Source organism: Eumetopias jubatus, unplaced genomic scaffold (assembly GCF_037043125.1).
Source record: "Eumetopias jubatus isolate StellerSeaLion01/CBP00866 unplaced genomic scaffold, mEumJub1_p1.0 scaffold_6, whole genome shotgun sequence".
Classification (NCBI taxonomy): domain Eukaryota; kingdom Metazoa; phylum Chordata; class Mammalia; order Carnivora; family Otariidae; genus Eumetopias; species Eumetopias jubatus.
Genome location: NW_028274812.1, coordinates 88,822,767 through 88,839,319, shown reverse-complemented (window position 1 = coordinate 88,839,319; position 16,553 = coordinate 88,822,767). Strand labels below are relative to the sequence as shown.

General features: G+C 34.2%; 1 pseudogene; it reads right to left on the bottom strand.

Annotated features, from left to right (window-relative positions):
• Nucleotides 1-15,150: 15,150 nt before the first annotated feature.
• LOC148164103 (ATP synthase F(0) complex subunit f, mitochondrial pseudogene) lies at nt 15,151-15,410 on the bottom strand (annotated as a pseudogene).
• Nucleotides 15,411-16,553: the final 1,143 nt, after the last annotated feature.

Genomic DNA, 16,553 nt, shown 5'->3' with positions numbered 1-16,553 from the left:
GCATTCCAATAAATACAGCTGATTATTTAATAAGTTTTTTAATCAATTCAAGAAAGGACTGTTTAGTTAAAAAAGGTAATGCATAATTGATTTTTGTATAAAAATTAATGCATAAAGCAGGATGAAATATACACATACGTGTTAATACAGAATCAGGAAATAGTAGGTATTCAATATTTAGTTTATTATAATTATTTTATTACAATTATTGGATGAACTTCCACAGTGCAAACTGTTTTTTTCTAATTTCCAGGACAATTTGCTTCTTTTTTATCTACATGACAGACATTTTTTTTTTTAAGAAACATAGTTCAAAAGAGTTTATCTTTTTGGTTATTCCTATTTTTTGTGCACTCTTCTCTCACTGATGATGTTGATGATAAAAAAAATCATTCATCTTATTTCTTCAAATGTTTTGTATATTTTTTCTGCTAATTTTCTGACAGTTACTACTAAAAAGGCTTTTTGTCAAGCTCCCAGTTTAGTCTTTCCATATGTTATATCCACAGCTGTCATTACTCCCCACCCAGTATTTATGAAAAGAACTGCCACTTAATTTTAAGATATTATTTTTAAACATCACTTATTCAGAGAGGTATTTCCTAAACAGTTATATAGTAAGAACTTCCTGGTAAGTTTTCTTTTTACATAGTTATGTGAAACATGTTCAGATCACCTAGAATTTTGTGTTACCAAATAATTGCATTTAATTATTTGTATTCAATTTTTTTAAGATTTTATTTATTTATTTGAGAGAGAGAGAGAGCACAAGCAGAGGGAGGGGCAGAGGGAGAAGCAGATTCCCTGCTGAGCAGGGAGCCCAATGTGGGGCTGGATCCCAGGACTTCGGGTTATGTGCTCCATGCAGAACGTGCCCTCTTTAATGCCCATCACCAGGCTAACACATCCCCCATCCCCCTCTCCTCTCAAACCCTCAATTTGTTTCTCAGAGTCCATAGTCTCTCATGGTTTGTCTCCTCCTCTGATTTCCCCCACTTCATTTTGCCCTTTTCTTAAAAGATTTATTTATTTTAAAGAGAGAGAATGTGAGTAGGCACAAGTGGAGGGCCAGAGGGAGAGAATCTCAAGCAGACTCTGGGCTGAGCAAATGGCCCTATGCAGGGCTAGATCTCACCATACTGAGACCAGGGCCCTGAGATCATGACTTGGGCCATAACCAAGAGTCAGATGCTTAACTGAATGCACCACCCAAGTGTCCCTTAGTGTTACTGTTTTGAGTTGCACCACATTCAGGAAAAATCCTGTTCCCTTGATCAATTACTACATTTAAAATAATATTTTGTAACGGAAGTTGTTATAAGTTTAAATGTTTTTCACGAGCTGCTAGACCTACACAAAATCATTTTTCTGCCTTCTAAGCATTCTGGTAAAATACTTGGAACTCAACACCATTAACAAAGAAGCATCTTTATCCTTGTTTGTGCACCTAGATTATAGGTTTCAAACTGCAACTGGGATAATAGAAAGCTGTGAAAGACTTTTTGCCACCAAAAATTAAAAAAAAAAATGGTCTGCATCCTCATCATTATTTTGTTCTTTGGAGCTTTTATAATTCCCTGACTCAGACTTGCTAAGCTTTGACTTTCTCCTCATTATTGAAACTTCACAAACTGCCAAGAGTCTGAAAAAAATAAGATTCGAAGAGGGAGACAAACAACTAAATATAATAGTCCCCAAAAAACTAGCTATTGGAGGCAGTCAAAATAGGAATCTGATAGAGGGAAAAGAAAACCTCTCAAATACATTTAATCCAATTCGCCTCCTGTAAGAGTATTCTTTGGATGTTGATAGCAAGAAACACTACCTTGAAAAATTAGTCCCTCTTTCCTACACATTCTATAGCATCTCTGAAACAGGACAGGAAATAGCTTGTGATTTTAAACTCAAATTAGAAGGAAAAACCCACCCTTTACTTGTCAAAAGGCCAAAAGATGTTCATATAGCTATTATGAAGTGTAAGCATTTGTTATCTTGAATAAGAACATTTGTTTTATCAAACAATTGTGTAATAGTGCTTCCCACTGCATTTATATCAATTTCAAATGCATTTTCTTTATTTATTTTTATTTTTTAAGGATTTATTTATTTGAGAGAGAGCATGAGCAGAGGAAGGGGCAGAGAGGGAGGGAGAGAATCTCAAGCAGACTCCCAGGGGGACTCTATTCCACGACCCCGAGATCGTGACCTGAGCTGAAATCAAGAGTCAGCTTAACTGAGTGAGCTACCCAGGTGCCCCAATTTCAAACATATTTTAAACCAGCATTTCTATACCTTTAACATTTATGTGAATTGCTCTGGAATGCTGTTAAAAACAGATTCTGAGTCAGTGTTCCTGAAGGATAGCCTGAGATTTTGTATTTTTAAGAAGCTCCCAGTTGATATTAATGAACTTAGTTTATAGGCTCATATTTTGAATAACAAAGATGTTAGGTCATAATAATTATTTAATGGGTTTAATTTGCACCAATAATATAATTTCATTGTAAAATATATTAGAGATTATAAAGATTTTAAGACTCTTCTCTCATCTAATCCTTCCAGAAATGTTGTGAATATTTTAAATCTGTTATTATAATTCTTATGTTACAGATTAAGAAAATGAAGCTCATGGGATGCCTGGGAGGCTCAGTCTGCTAAGCAGCTGCCTTCAGCTCAGGTCATGATCCCAGGGCCCTGGCATCGAGTCCCTCATAGGACTCCTTGCTCAGGGAGGAGCCTGCTTCTCCCTCTGCTTGTGCCCTCTCTCTCTCACTGTTTCAAATAAAAATAAAATCTTAAAAAAAAAAAAGAAAAGAAAATGAGGCTCAAGAATGTTAGCTGGTTTAACCAAGATCACAATCTAAGAGGAATATCTTGCTAGTTGCTTTATTATTTTACCCTATGTCATTCTAGCAGGTAAAAAGTGCAAACAAGTTAAAACTGTGCCATATATTCAGAATTCATTTATCCACATATTATCTTTGATGTAGTCAATCTCAGGACGTGTTTCCCTCCACATCATAGACCTGGACAACTTTCTCTTACGTTTAAAAATAGAAAAGCATTTTACACTTTAGCCCTTTAATATATATGTATATAGTAATTTTACATTCTGATGCATATTTTAAAATCTTGAATGCCAATTGATCCTTCCCCATTTACAAAGGTAGTCATTCAGCCAAGATGTATTCAGTGTCTCTTCTTTACCTGATACTGTACTCAATAACAGGATACCTAATATTTTAAAATGCACAGCCATACTGATATTCATATCTGTAAACAAACAGCATTCTCTTGTAGACATGTTCACAGTGTAGTAACAAAAAGAAACAATCTTAAAATGTGAGACAGTGATGGGTTAAAATAAAAGAAATCAGTGCAGGAGGCCAGAAATGTCTGTCAGGAGTTATCTGAATATAGAGGGGGCTGTACCAAGCTTTACTATTTCTATGTATTGGAATTCAGGATGGTTTCTGATGAAACTTATTCAAGAAAATGGTTTATGAAGGAACTAAGTTGTTATAAAAATTACAGTGATTATGCAAGAGAACAATGACCAAGACTTCAGGGACCAAATAAAAGAAGACCCAAAAGAAGAATGAAATAGAATTGCATTAGGAAGTCCAAAAACGTCAGAAGGTACTGTTTTTCCTATGGTTATAGAAAAGACAGAAATTAGTTAATTTGTCCAGATCACCAGAATGAATTAAGACACACTCAAAGTGTCTGTCAGGCTTTCACGGACAATACTCTATGTTGTGGCATTAGTAGGCAAACAGTCCTAATGGTGTGTTATGTGAAGAACAGGGGACCTGACTTTCCTGTCATTTCCCCTGCATCACTGCGTATCTATTCTGGGGAAGAAGAGCCTCCCACATCACCGGGAACTATGTATTTATGTGGAAAGTGTGTAGAAACAAGGAGGGAAGGACAAGTGGGCTGTGTAATCAGATTTGAAAAGTCTGAACATTTCCAGAGTAGCTGTAGACACCCTGCAATGAAATAAAAAATAGGAACGAGGTAGTCAGCAAAACTATTTTTCAGGGTAAAACCCTTTTTCTTTTTTCTTAATAGAAAACAGAGCAATGATAATAAAAAGAGTTTTAGTGTGAAGTTGGACTCTCAAAAATTATATTACTTGATTTAGAAAGTTGTTCTGGAAAAAAAAATAATTCCTTGGATAGAGGAATTTTCATTTTGAAAACTTTTATTCTAGTTAGTTTATTTTTAAAATTCACTTTTTAGCATGCTGATCCTATGCAGTATTTGAGTTGTAACTAAGTTTCACGTACTGGCTAAGTTAAATTTTAAAATTTTAAATAAGTATATTTCTTTAAAGGAAACATTGGAAAGACTCAAAACACTTATTTTCATATAAAATTATTTAAGAAATAAGCAGATAAAGGAGACTTTACTTTTTTAATGTTTCAAGTTTTTATTTAAATTTTAGTTAGTTAACATATAGTGTAATATTGGTTTCCAGAGTAGTATTTAGTGATTCATCACTTAGATATAACACCCAGTTCTCCACGTAAGTGGCCTCCTTAATGCCCATCACCCATTTAGCCCATTCCTCACCCATCTCCCCTCCAGCCACCCTCAGCTTGTTCTCTATAGTTAAGAGTCTCTTATGGTTTGCCAAGGAAACTTTTTTAAATTGCCATGTTTTATCTCAAATTATTAACAGGCAAGTACACAGAATAAAGTTTGCTTATATACAGCTTTTCAGCATAAGTTAATTTCACTAATAATTTGAGGAATGCAAGTTCAAGCAATCAAATACTTTAAGCTTTATTTCAAAATGCAATCTTCAATATGAAAAAGTTAAAATATGAATACATGATATCAGAATATGAGTTTATGCAAGATGGTAGCAAGGAAAGGATTTTTCAAATCAGTTCCTAAATCTTGAAGAAAAAGATTTTCTCTGATACACAGGATCTCAACTATAAATTAGAATCAAATTTACAGAGAATAAAATCTACTTTTTTTTTTTAAAGATTTTATTTATTTATTTGACAGAGACAGAGAGAGACAGTGAGAGAGGGAACACAAGCAGGGGGAGTGGGGGAGGGAGAAGCAGGCAGCCTGATCCGGGGCTCGATCCGGGGCTCGATCCGGGGCTCGATCCCAGGCCTGGGATTGTGACCTGAGCCAAAGGCAGACGCTTAACGACTGAGCCACCTGGGCGCCCCTAAAATCCACTTCTTGATACAATGTATAAAATGAATAGTAATGCTGTCAAGTATTGCTATAGATCTAGATTTTTGTGATTTAATATTTGGTTTTGCTTTTTTTAAGAACATAGATGATACAATTGCATTATAGCATTTCAGAGTAATTTATTTTCTAAAGAAGGGTCTCTAACCACTCTCTTAAAAAATGTTTCAGTTCTTTGCAGTTTTGTTCCCCAGAAGTTCTTCCAAATATTTAACGTGTTACATATTTAAATATGTTGGTCCTCATCTTTTAAATATACTTAGGATATATCATTAAATTCTGTACATTTGGTTTTTCTGATGATTTTCAACCATCTTTACTTTAGGTAATATTTACTTCTTAACCTTCATTAGTTCCATCGATATTCTTCTTCCATTTCTGTTTGACATTAAAAATTTTAATCTGTAAGTGGTTTCCTCCTTTCATATAAGGCTATACTCTCTTTATACATAAGTGCACTTCAAATGACCAATTAAATTAAGAACTCATTCTAGGAAATTGGGTGGAACTATTTTATTGAGTGGGAGGTTAATATCATGTCCTTATTGAGAAAATGTCAGAGTTGAGCACATTCTTTTACTACCCTTATTTTGGTCAGCAGCTCAGCATGCAAATCCAAGTTTTGTTAATGAATATCTGCAGGTGATGGGTAAAGAAACATTGGCACTGGTATAGAAAAGAGGCAAAATTAATCTTCACTGCTATTACCAGGAAAGTACTACCTTCCATATAATAGGAATGGAAGTGATGAATACGGTGATTTATTTACTCATTCAAAAATATTTATTTAACACTTACAGAAAGTGTCTGGTTTGGTGATTCTACATTGTACAGTTTATATGGATCTTATGTAATAATATAATAGAATGTGCTATAAATATAATGCTCAGATAATTTCAAGCTTTATGGGACTTTAAAGACATTTTAGTTCAATCCTTGTTTAAGCAATTGAGTAACAAATACTTGGCCATCTCAAATAATACTTATTTCAAAGGCAGAGAAAGAGGTAAAACTGGTTTTGTCTTTTAGTTACAGCTGATCTTGCTTAATAATCTCAAGCTCACTTTCCAACTCTGCATTTGTTTTCATCAGGTTCTACTAAGATTTTTTTAACAGTGTACTTTTGGGTTTGTTTCTCTCTTTGATTTTATCTGTTTAACTACTCACTGTTACTCCATTTCTCTCTACATTATAAACTCTTTTGTCACTTTAAATTTGTTAGTAAAACAACACTCTTTTTAAGGACCTAAACATTTTAGACAAGTCCTTGGTTCAATATTTTTGTTTTATTAGTGATGCTGTATCTTCTGTTAGAGAAATTATGCATCAAATTGCAAAAAAAAAGAAGTTTTATAAAATCACTATTGATTATTCCATGGAGGCTTTACTAAGAGCTGACATCAGTTTGAATAAAGAGCTTAAAACTGGCTAAAGAACTCTACAGTCACCTACCCTCAATAACCCCAGATTTTATCATACAGGTATTGAACGATCAGTGCCTATTCTTAATAATCATATATTTCACTCATCCATATGAATTTTTAACAATAATGGATGATTGAGTGAAGTCCTTATTAAAAAACATAAGAAGAAATGCAATTTTGAATGAAATGATAGCCAGGAAAGAAAGATGGTACTCCCATTGTGTCTATCAAGCAAAATTAGGTAATACTGTCAACATTTAAAAATAATGGCCATAGCAGTTTGTGAAAGTGGACTGTCAGTGTAAGCTTAACCAAAGCGTTGAACTAGAAAACTCTGTGCAATTATGTTGACCATGTTGATTATTCAAGCAATGAAAATGTTTCTTTGTTAAAGAACTGCACCACCTAGAGTTGATCCAGCCCACCTTGTTTTGCATTTCCAACGATCATTTAACATTAATATTGTATGACTTTTATCCTTATGCTTTGGTTAAATACAGACGCTTCTGAATCCTTAATCAGGTGTCAGATTAATTCTGAGAAGCTTCTATGAATGATAACAGTAGCCTCATTTGTTTTCCTTATTGGACCATTTGGTCTTTGGCAAAATATTCTCTTCTATTAATCATTAGGAAATTTTAACTTTCCTGGCGGAGTTGGTTTAGAGTATATAAATCATAAATATACAAGGGCATTTTGTGTAAAAGTGTACAGCTGCAGAAGGAGGAAGAATCTCAAAGGAAGCAAAAGAATTCTCAGAAAAAGGGACAACAAGAGCGTTGAGAACCATGCATTATTCAGCATGTATAAAGCAGTACCTGCATGAAAGGAGCTCATCAACCAGGGACCCATTATTACAAGGCACACCAAAATAATGTGTCTCAAAATACAAGAAAGGTAGCCCTAGTATAGAATATCTCATGGGGTTAGTTTGTCCAATTTTCATTTCTGGAAGTTCAACTATCCAGAACATTTACCAATAAAACTTTGAGACTCATATTTTTAATATGAGTTGAATAAATTAGTTAAAAGTGGTGTTCGTAGGCCGATTTTACATGGGTGTATAATTCATAAGATATCTATTTAAATTTAATGAAATTCTAAAATGATTTTTGTTACTCTCTGTGTTATGTAATTGATTTCCTCAAGAACGTGTATTAAATAAAAAAAGAACATCTATTAAATGTATCACACTTAATATGTATCAAATATATATTGATCGTCTAATAAATTACAGGAACAACAGCAATAAAATATAATGATAATAATAATAATGTAGTTTATATTTAGTGATTATTTCAACTGCCAGATAGTCTTCTTAAGAGCTCAAATGTATTAACATATTTAAACTTTTTAAACACATTTTTATCTTAACAACAACTTTATGGAGACAAGTGCTATTATGTTCCTTCTTTTACAGATAAGGAAAGTGAGATACGTAAAGGTTAAGTAACATTTGTATGACTAGCATATGATAGTTAAGATTCTTCCCAGACAAACGAATTCATGTAATGAATTGCCATGCTCTCTCTCGCTCTCTCTCCCTCCCTCCTTCCCTCATCCCCTCCCTTTCTCTCTCTCCCCTGCCACACACATATATTCCTATACATCTTCTCCTGAAGGCAAAGAGCAATTCAACATACAACTTCCTCTTAAAATTTTCAGAGTTTTGGGCGCCTGGGTGGCTCAGTCGGTTAAACGACTGCCTTTGGCTCAGGTCATGATCCCGGAGTCCCGGGATCGAGTCCCGCAACGGACTCCCTGCTCAGCAGGGAGTCTGCTTCTCCCTCTGACCCTCTTCCCTCTTGTGCTCTCTATCTCTCATTCTCTCCCTCTCAAATAAATAAATAAAATCTTAAAAAAAAAACATTTAAAAAATTTTTCAGAGTTTTTTAAAGGTAAAAAAATGAATTAAAGAAATAACGTCTCTCATGAACAAACATTAAGGAAAAATTTAATTGTTATTAATTCAATCAGTAATTACAATTATATTGGTTCATTTCTATGCTTTAGTGCGTGAGAGAGAGGAAGAGAGGAGGAGGGGAGAGAGAATGAGAGAGACTCAGAAGGTGATTAATTCAGATTTCCTTCAGTCTAGAAATGTTACTCTTTCATATAATTATCATAGACCATTTAATATGTTGTAGATGCATTGATGTAATTTGGTCTAAGGATCCAAAATACACTAAATAATCTCTTTAAAAGTACCCTCATTCTCAGTTCCTTTGCTGGAACTTCTTCCTCTAAAGGACATTCTTGGTCTCAGTCCTTAGCTTTTCTCTTTTCCTCTTTATTTTTCCCCAACATCCTATTTTCAGTTTCTCTCCGAGGGAACCCACTCAGGTCTCTGACAATTCCATCTACATACTGCCAAATCATTATGTATCTTCATTCCCCACTTGTGCTGGAGCTCTAGATTAATACACTTATACTTAGTATAGCAACTTCAACCTTCACTTAGATTTCCTATAAAACTTCTCAAACTCAACACCTCTAATTTGAAAATATTAATTCCCTCACACCTCCCTACAATAATTTTCTCTAGCCTTCCCATTATCATATTTATAACAATATATGGATATTTTTATCCCCAAACCCTAGCAGTCACCCTTAATAATTGCATTTCCCTGATCTCTCCTCATCCAAGTTAATTGCAATACTATTGATCTTATCTCCAAAGGATAATCCTTTACCCCAACACTTCTGCCACCACCCTAGTCCAATATACTCTTTCTTCTTCCCTGAATTTCTATAATTACCATCTAACTGATTTCCTTGCTTCACCTCTGTCCCACAAAGGAATAGCAGGATGCATTTCAAAGGGATTCAATGAGTATCCAGCTCCCTGCCCAGAGTCCTTTTTTTAATTTAAATTCATATTATGATACATCATTAGTTTTAGATGTAGTGTTCAATAATTCATCAGTTGCACATAACACCCAGTGCTCATCATATCATGTGCCCTCCTTAATGCCCATCACCCAGTAACCCCTTCTTCCCACCACCTGCCCTTCTGCAACCCTTAGGTTATTTCCTAGAGTCAAGAGTCTCATTGTTTGGCTCCCTCTCTGATTTCTTCCATTCAGTTTTCCCGCCCTTCCCCTATGATCCTCTGCGCTCTTTCTTATATTCCATATATGAGTGAAACCGTATGATAATTGTCTTTCTCTGATTGACTTATTTCACTTAGCATAATGTCCTCCAGTTCCATCCACGTTGATGTAAATGGTAGGTATTCAACCTTTCTTGATGAAATCCCAATAGTTCATTTTTGCCCTTGCTTCCCTTGCTTTGGACAATGTTTCTAAGAAGTTGCTGCAGCTGAGGTCGAGGAGGTTGCTGCCTGTGTTCTCTTCTCCTCAAGGATTTTGATGGATTCTTGTCTCACATTTAGGTTTTTCATCCATTTTGAGTCTATTTTTGTGTGTGGTATAAGGAAATGGTCCAGTTTGATTCTTCTGCATGTGGCTGTCCAATTTTCCCAACACTATTTATTGATATTGGATATGCTTTCCTGCTTTGTTGAAGATGAGTTGACCCTAGAGTTGAGAGTTATTTAGACTTTATTTTAACTTATATTGCTTTGTTATTCTATTTTTTTAAAGTTTTATTTTATTTATTTGAGAGAGAGAAAGCACAAGCAGGGGAAGAGGCAGAAGGAGAGGGACAAGCAGACTCCCACCAAACGTGGAGCCCGACATGGGGCTCCATCCCAGGACTCCGGGATCATGACCTGAGCTGAAGGCAGACCCGTAACTTACTGAGCCACCCAGCTGCCCCTTGATTATTAGTCTAAACAGTACCATTCATGCCTTTTAATCATTATCCTAGGATTTCAAAATGGCGTTTCTTTATGAGTTTTTATTCCATACAAAAATATCTTCCCAATGTATAGCATAAGTTAAGGAATCTGAATTAAATTTGTAACAAATGATATTTAAGAAATGTAATTACGAGTAATAGCAATCATCCAAAGATTTGTAGTAATGAAATTAAATTTAAAATAATATTTAATTATATTTTTCTTCAAAGAAATTTCAAAAAATGAACAAACCACTTTGTTTCATTTTAGATGATTTGTAATGATGATGCTGATGCTGATGATAATGATAACAATTAAAGACCCCTTGAGAATTTAAGATCTTTATGCCGGTTTGATCTTTGCAGGAAATACAAATGGTAAGACTTTTTGTGTTTTAATCTCCCTTGACTTGGAAATATTTTTCAGGTAAATATCTCCAAAGTCCAATCCAAAGATGTTGGGAAGTCTCTGAAAGTTAAATAAGGCATTGAATCTAGAACTTATAAAGACAGCATGGAAGAAATTAAAGAACATTTTTTATAAAATTAAAATGATCATTTCATTAAAATAATCAGCCTATGTTTTAAGGGAAAATGTTAATTAAAAAATTATTTATTGGGCGCCTGGGTGGCTCAGATGGTTAAGCGTCTGCCTTCGGCTCAGTTCATGATCCCAGGGTCCTGGGATCGAGTCCCACATCGGGCTCCCTGCTCCTTGGGAGCCTGCTTCTCCCTCTGCTTCTCTTTCTCTCTCTGTCTGTCATGAATAAATAAATAAAATCTTTAAAAAAAATTATTTATTTCCTTGTCAGAGAGAGAGAGAGAGAGAAAGCACAAGCAGGGGGAGCAGCAGATGCAGGGTCCCCACTGAGCAAGGAGCCCGATGTGGGACTCGATCCCGGGACCCTGGGATCATGACCTGAGCCAAAGGCAGATGCTTAACTGACTGAGCCACCCAGGCGTCCCGAAAATATTACTTTTTAAGTGACCAATTAAAATATATATCAGCATTCTTCACATTATTTTTCAATGTATTAGGCACATATTCATATATGTGGTGTTAGGCTTGGCATAGTAATTTATATCATGATGTATAAGCTATAGTCTTAGGCCTCAAAACATACAAGTTAGTAAAACAAAATCTATAGTGATATCTATATGTATGTCTACATCTCCCTCTATATGTATCTATTTAATTTCATCAGCACCATATGAGGGTTACAAACTCATTGTTTTGCAAGAGAAGGCTGATAGCTGTCATTTCTAGGGAGAATGAATAGTGATTTCCTCATGGATTTAATCCTTTAAGAAAGGTTGGATTTTTAACAGATAGATGGATCTGCATTTTAAACCCAGAAAGGGCCATGAACAAAGACTAATAGCACTGATATGCTCTTGTATGTTTATTGTTTATGAAATTGACTGAGGACCTTTGAAGATAATAGATATTTAGTAACAGGAAAGAAACAAAAACACAGAATTTAACTTTGTTATACAGAAATGTTGCAAAGAGTAGAAGGAAGATGATGATATACCATTTACCTTGTTTTTTTGAAGGCCAAGACAGAAACTGAGATTGTTGAAATGAATCAGTATGATTTTAAAAGATAAACTGGAGGAGGAGAAATTACCCATTGCAATCAAAAAGAAGAGCAAGGCTACAATTACTATCATGAACATAGTCTAGAAAAATCTTTTTTTAAAAAAACTAAATTTAGATATAATTAACTTATAATATTAGTTTCAGGTATACAAAATAATAATTCAATATTTGTATATATTGCAAAATGATCATCACAATAAGTCTAGTTAACATCCATCACCATAAATTGTTATCAAGGACTTTTCCTTGCAATCCTTATAGCAACTGTAATTTATACCTGACTGTTAACATTTCATGTATCTTTTTTCTCATATTATTGCTATTTGTCCGTATGCATTAGTCTTTTTCACAGAGTCTATAAACATTTTAAGGTTAGAACCATGTAGCTTTACTTTTTTAGATTCCCTACTGTTGTCATCACTATGCTGAGGATGCATTAGAAGAGTTCCAACCTTTAGATAGGAGATTTGAATAATTTACCTCGGTTCATTTACATCCTACATGCTCGGTAAACTTGATGCTTGATAATTGATCTCATAACACACTCTCTGCTTCTTCGCAATAATAAACATCAAAGAAATTTTAAATCCAAAATATATTCCCTTTGATATTTTATAAATGTAAGTGAAAATGAAAAATAGATATAGATATTTTTGACATTTCTATTAAAGAGACATTTCTATAAAGGTGCTGCATTCAAATATTTAAAATATGCTCATCATGAGTTGTAATTCAGAATGCTTTAGTCCTCCTTCATGATATGATATCATAGGTAGTTGTTTAACTTTAAAGTTGCTGTTATTTCTACATTTATATAAAAGCTACAGATTACAACTTTAATAGGGAGCATATTAAAGTAAAAGTTAATGGTAGCTCTTCCAGAGAATTCTTTTTCTTGTCATGGCTTGTATTTATTTATACAAATATACAAAAAGTCATTTCAGAAATACAGATTTCCATGTACAGTTAGATGGTCTAATGATGTCTGGTTTTTAAATATGCACATAATATTAAACAACAAGGATAGGAGAGTATGAACCTTGTAGAAAATGGAATTGTATACTATAATGTCCAAAAATAGTTTTCAGACCATTATATCATGTAAATTATTAAGGAAAATTTTATATACTTATTTTAAATTATTACGCTTTTTATTAGGATTTTAGATCTTTACTAAAAATGATTTAGAAATGCTATTTCTCTCTAAATGCCACATAAAACATCAATTATAGGTACTAATGTCACACATTAATTTTCAAACTGGAGCGTCTAGATTCAACATTTATAGATTTTGTTTGCTTTTTATTTTAAGTAATATATATAATATTTGAATGTTCATATGGGTGACTATGAAAAGTGTCCATTTTATACAAAGAAAAAAGTTTTAACTCATGTAATCAACAAATGCTTTTCAAACTCTTTAGTGGCTGGTTTCAGTCTTACAACTCATCTCTAAAGGACAGTTGGAACTCATATTGGCAGGCTTCGTAGCATGGTGTTAAGAGCTCATGATTTGGATTCAGACTGCTAAGAACTGAAGCCCAAAACACTCCAACTGTGATCCTGGGCAATTTATTCACTCTTTCCCTGTATTTAGGTTTCTTCTTTACAGAATAAGGATAATGATAGTAGCTACACTGGTGATATGCTTATTTTTTTTTTTTAATGATGTAGCAAATGTTCAACAAATACTTATTATTATTGTACTTATTGGCATTTTTAAATTTTCTTTTTTTTAATGTTTTATTTATTTATTTGTCAGAGAGAGAGCACAAGCAGAAAGAGCTGCAAGCAGAGGCAGAGGGAGAAGCAGGCTTCCCGCTGAGCGGGAGCCCAATGCGGAGCTTGATCCTAGGACCCCGGCATAATGACCTTAGCTGAAGGCAGACGCTTAACTGACTGAGCCACCCAGGCGCCCCGGCATTTTTAAATTTTCAATAAGCTATATTTGATCAAACAATAAGTTGTCATTCATAACTTAGACTCTTGGGGCACATCCTTATCAACTAATATTTAATGAGATAACTAATTATTTTAGAACATATAGTGTTTTATCACATTGAGATTTTCATGAACCTTTTTACATTTTTGTAAATTTTACTTGACCTTATTGATAGAAATCTTTCTGGAAAAAAGTAAATTTATTTTTTCTTTGTTGTAACTGTCTCATATAAATTTAATTTGTTTGCTTCTTTAGTAAACATAATTTTTTTTCAAAGACTACTTAACAAAAGCTCCAAATAAATATGAATTACTAAACAAAACATACTATTCAAAGGTATCCTGACTAGGTCATTATGACCAGTGTAGATACTTTTTCTCTATTTTTTTTTATAACTAGCAATAATTATAATCAAGAAGTTAAGACATTTTTATAAATGCTGACAGAAGTGCTCACTTAAAAAAATGCAAAATTTATGAATACATGTGTATACCCAAAAGGTAGTTTGGTCTGAAATAGATGACACTCAACTACTTCCTGCTAGAAGTAAGAAAATGTGTTAATTGCATTTAATATAGTTTATTACACTGTAGTCAACACAGGCCATCTGTCCACACAGCTGCCTCTTGGTGGTTTCAGCAGAGTGAGTGTATGTATTTTAAGGGGAAGCACAATTGAAAAAGTAAAATAGTCCGCATTGATTGACTTTGTGTTACAAGACTACGTGCTATTTTTTTTTTTTTTTTTAAGTATACCAAGTAAATACAATGTAAACCAGATTTTCTCTTGGGGTAAGAAGTGGCTTTGTTAGGAATGCGTCTTGATAAACTACTTGATTGAGAAATAACTGTGAGGGTTTGCATTGACTAAAAACTTAAACTACTTTGCTTAATATATATAAGTAGAAATGTGGGTCTGCGGTTGAGGAAAGGGGAGAGAAGCAGGGAGAGAGGGACTAGAGGAGAATGTGACAACATTGCAGGGACCTAGAAATTGTGCTGGGAAAATGAGTTGGAGTACTAATCCCCCCCTCACCCCCCGCTGCGTACCAATCATCTTTTATTGGGTGTTAATTCTCAATCAGAATATGCAAGGATTCATAGATGTGAGGCAAAAGTCGAGGTCAGGAACGCAGAATGTGCTTACTCACTGGGCCCTCCTCAGTGGTACTTGAGTGGTTGCTCATGTCTCCTTTTAAGAGTGACAGTAGTTGATAAGTCCATAAACGGCCAGGACCATAGAAATCGCAGCAACGCCCCCTTTCTTCACATTGACGTACTTGTAATACCACTAGTAACCACTTTGAAACACTCCAGAAATGCCTTTGGGATGTAATCCTGCATCAGTATCCAGCTTGTCAGCTCTCCTAGTTTGACAGCCAGGAGCTACTACTCCTCCGCACTGGTATGGATGACATCATCTTGGAGTCCTGGGTGTCCGCTACGCCAGCCGCAGGAGAACTTGAGTTGGGGTACTTTTAAAAACAAGAATGTTCGCTACGCAATCAATTATTAGCATTTCTGTGATGTATTACAGGTCACTTAAGGTTTAGTAAATTCCACTAGTCATACAAAAAATTATCATGTATTAAAGAAATTGTCATGAATATTATGTTTTTGCTTGGTAAAGATCAAAGACAATGCTGTATTGATTTGGTGGTTGTGTTCAGGGAAGCACCAAAGGGAAAAGCATTGGGTGATGAAGTCAAACCTAAACTGGACCAACTTGGGTGAAAAACTTCTAGAAAGATAGAGATAATCATTCAATCCTTTTACCCCCTCTGAGTTCACAGATACCTTGAGATAAGGATGCAACTTTCCTCAAGCAGATGAACCTTAACTAATTATAATTGAATTTTTATAAATATAATTATATATAAATATATATGATATAAATATAAATATAGATATATTGATTTTAATATAATTAATTTTATTGTAATTAGCATAGGCTTATTTTATGGGCAAAAGTGACTTCAGCAGGTAACTCTGTTGTGTTGCTTTTTGAGGAATGACAATAAAAGGTAAGTTCATTAATTTCAATCAAAATATAATGAGTGCTTTTCTGTGCCAGATGATTTTTAAGTCACTGTATATATCACAGTGAATAAAGGAAACAGAAATCCGTGCCCATGTGATGATTACATTCTAATGGAGAGAAGAGCCAAAGAAAAAACTATATGAGTCAAATATGCAATATGTTAGTTGATAATAAGTATTATGAAGTAAATAAAGTTGGGAAGGGAGTATTAGGGAAAGGACATAATTTTAATTTGAGCAAAGACCAAAGGAAACTAAAACACAAATCAGACAGCGGTCTGTGTAAAGAGTCCCAGAGGCAGGAATGTGTAAAGACTCGGAGGCTCAATTTGACCTGGCTGTTCAAGAAAGAACAAAGAGGTCTGGAATCAAAAATTATGATAATGCCTTGATGTCAATTTTCTCTTCTCTCTTGATGGCTGTTCAAGAAAGAACAAAGAGGTCTGGAATCACAAATTATTATAATGCCTTGATGTCAATTTTCTCTTGATCACCAAATTTGTAAGCACTAGCCTAACGAATCA